Genomic DNA, 3,874 nt, shown 5'->3' with positions numbered 1-3,874 from the left:
CCATTAAGTTACAGGATCTTGTATCACTATATTGAAAAAATGTCAATCATCAGCTGAAAACCACACCCCCATAAACTGACTCCACAATTTTTAGGATAGTTCCTCATTATTATTTATGCAAGTAAAGTTCATGGGTTCAAATTTCACCATTAAAAGATCAATCCATTTGGGTCGTGATATGGAACATGTGATGTAGGTTTATATCACCCCTTATTGCTATGGGTCGACCAATCAGAATCGAGGATTAAAGACACTCGACACTACTGGTAATTGTTAAAGACCAGTCTTCTCACTTGGTGTATCTCAACATATGCATAAAATAACAAACCTGTGAAAATTTGAGCTCAATTGGTCGTCGAAGTTGTGATAATAGTGAAAGAAAAAAACACCTTCGTCACACCATTTTGTGTGCTTTCAGATGCTATATTTGGAGACCTCCAAACCTAATTTTGAGGTCTCAAAATCAAATTCGTTGAAATTTACTTCTTTCTCAAAAACTACATTACTTCAGAGGGAGCCGTTTCTCACATTATTTTATACTATCAACCTGTACCCATTACTCGCTACCAAATAAGGTTTTATGCTAATAATTATCTTGAGTAATTACAAATAGTGTCCACTGTTATGTCTTTAAAGGGACACAGTGCCTGACTTCTTTCCTTGCCTTGGTGAGTTGGTCTATGAAAAGCTATCCAAGGCAACGTTTCCCTTTAAGATATGACTTGAGGCATTGCATGGTGAGGTATCAATATATATTTTGTTTGCAGAAAAACCATTTGTATATCTATTTGCTGGGTACATTATGTTCTTTTGAGAACTTGTCCTGCTAATGTTCTACTACAGCGGAGTAGATAATAAAGAATTTGTGAGACTTCTTTACTATAGCCGAGTAGAATTTCAGAATTCTGGAGATTCTACTAAGATTGTCGGGAAAAACGCTGCTGTGCGTCTGCCTTGATGCTAAAATGTTTAAAGGAACACATTGCCTTGGATCGGACGAGTTGGTCGCTAAAAAGCGTTTAAAGCCGTTTGTTATGAAATGCATATGGTTAGATAGATAATTTAAAAGTAGAATATAATGATTAACACAAATTTGCCTCGTAATTGCCTGGTTTTCCTTTTACTTTGCAAACTAACACGGTCGGCCATTTATGGGAGTCAAAAATAAATGGCAGGCCGTGTTAGTCAAGGAGGTAAAAGGAAAACCACGCAATTTCTAGGCAAATTTGTGTGAATCATTGTATATTTTACAACATCTTTCTAACCATATACATTTTATATCAAACGGTTACAAACGCTTCTTATACACCAACGTGTCCAATCCAAGGCAACGTGTTCCTTTAAGTTTGAAAGGAAGAATAGAGTGGTCGTTATCAACAGATACCATGTAAAATAGAAAGGAGAATAATTCCAAATAAGGGAGAAACATAAACTACAAAGAACATGAAAAGGGAAGTAAAGCTGGAAAAGAAACATCCTGTGGTTAACCATATCAATTGTCAGTTTAAAAGGAATTGCCATCATCTTATATTTCAACATGATTGAAAATCTTTTAAAGACTCAGGACACTGTTGGTAATTGTCAAAGACCAGTTTTCTCACTTGGTGTATCTGAACATATGCATAAACAAACCTGTGAAAATTTGAGCTCAAGATAATAATGGAAGAAAAACCCCTTTGTCACACAAAGTTTTGTGCTTTTAGATGCTTGATTTCGAGACCTCAAAATCTAATTCTCAGGACTCGGATTCAAATATTTTATAGGTAAATACTTCTTTCTCAAAAACTACGTTACTTCAGAGGGAGCCGTTTCTCACAATGTTTTATTCCATCAACAGCTCTCCAGTACTTGTTACCAAGTAAGTTTTTATGCTAACAATTGTTTTGGAGTAGTTACCAATGGTGTCCAGTGCTTTTAAATTAACTATTTTTAACAGATATTAAAAAAACAACTCTCTCAAATATTTTGTATTATTAGTTTATTTTTGTAAAAAAGCTCAAATCTCCATTTTACATAAAAATACAAGTTGGTTAAATCTACCAATTATTAAGATGATGCATACAAAGCAGCTTTTCCAAATCGCAAATCAAATAAAAGTTAAGTTTAAAAGGATCTGAGATTCATGTTTTACTCAAGTAAATTCATAGATTAAGGCGGATAAATAAACTCAAAATGGTGAAAAATTATTGTGGTTTTACCCTACCCCATAGACTTGTGGACAAGTTGTTAATGGTCTGCCACGGTGAGATAGTCGAGTTGTGGCTGTGTCTTAACGATTCAGGTCTCCGCATCGAATACTGCTCTCGCTAGATCACTGCTCTTGTGCAAACTGCTGGTTGCCAACTTTTACTCCCCATTAATTGGGAGCGTAGTCGTGAGAGCAGTAATCTCATGGGGCCAGCAGTCTCACGAGAATATCGCGGAAATCGCGGGGAGATTCGTAATAGAGTCGGAATGCTATCACTGCGACAGACATTCTAACGACTTGTCCACAAGTCTATCTACACCAATGTGTGATAAGCATTGTTCATGCTTTTCTGAGTCATACAGAAAAACAATTATAAAGGCATACTATACTCGGGTAGGAGTTGAACCCAAGACCATCCCATTTCAAAACAAATGTTTTACCCCTAAACCACCAAGCATGACTGGAACCAAGTACATGGAGCTGCTTAAGCAGACAAAAAATGCTTAACAGTTGTCTGCTAAGCAGAAATGAGCAGAATACCAGTCAAAAATTGTACATGTGGCATGTTAGTTTGGATGGTAACCTTACTCTGGTAAGCATAATTTTGTTGTGCTTAGCTACTTTTTCTGCTGTAGTGGCTCTATTAAAGTGGGCCATGGTTTTACCACTCGGCCATCAAGCATGTCTTGTGACAAAAAGCCAGTTCAAGTTTTGGGTTCTGTAAAATAATTTTCTTTTTTATACAATGTTTCCCATTTGGAATGATTTGGTGAACAGAAAGCAAGACACTCTTAGTGAAATTCAAGGTGAATTTATAATTATTATAAATGGAAAAAACTTCCGCAATGTAAGCCGTTACAAATTTAAGACTACAAGCTTGATTCTAAGGTGTGATCACTTAAAGGCAGTGGACACTATTGGTAATTACTCAAAATAATTATAAGCATAACATTTTTATTGATGACGAGTAATGGGGAGAGGTGGATGGTATACAACATTGTGAGAAACGGCTCCCGCTGAAGTGCCATAGTTTTCGAGAAAGAAGTAATTTTCCACCAATTTGATTTTGAGACCTCAGATTTAGAACTTGAGGTCTCGAAATCAACCATCTACACGCACACAACTTTGTGTGACAAGGGTGTTTCTTCTTTCATTATTATCTCGCAATATTGATGACCGATTGAGCTCAAATTTTCACAGGTTTGTTATTTTATGCATAAATGTTGAGATACACCAAGTGACAAGACTGGTCTTTGACAATTACCAATAGTGTCCACTGTCTTTCATCCAAGTCACACTAAATTTACACAATGTTATCCTGACCAATAAAATATTGACCTTTTTCAAAAAATATCAAGTAATTATCAAGAACTTAACTTGAACTTTTCCTTTATGTTAACTTAGCGTTCTTAAATCACCATGGCTCTTTGACTCAAAAGGCATTTTAATTTTTAAAAGCAGTTCTGTGTTGGTAATTGTACTGTTATGGTATCTACATAAATGTTTGCATACGAGTTGTGAGTTGTTTACAATATGACATTCTGATTGTGATATTTTTTTAAGCTCAGGTATATTGAAATGAAGGTCAATAGTATGGGAAAAGTATCACACGTTCTTGTGACTCGCATTTGTTTTGAGAATTAAAATGCTACCTATTTTTTCAAATGTAACCACACCCTCTTGAAA

The sequence above is a fragment of the Asterias rubens genome, chromosome 15 (assembly GCF_902459465.1).
Source record: "Asterias rubens chromosome 15, eAstRub1.3, whole genome shotgun sequence".
In the NCBI taxonomy this organism is placed as follows: Eukaryota; Metazoa; Echinodermata; class Asteroidea; order Forcipulatida; family Asteriidae; genus Asterias; species Asterias rubens.
The sequence above is the reverse complement of the archived record's forward strand: the minus strand, read 5'-3'. Positions refer to the sequence as shown.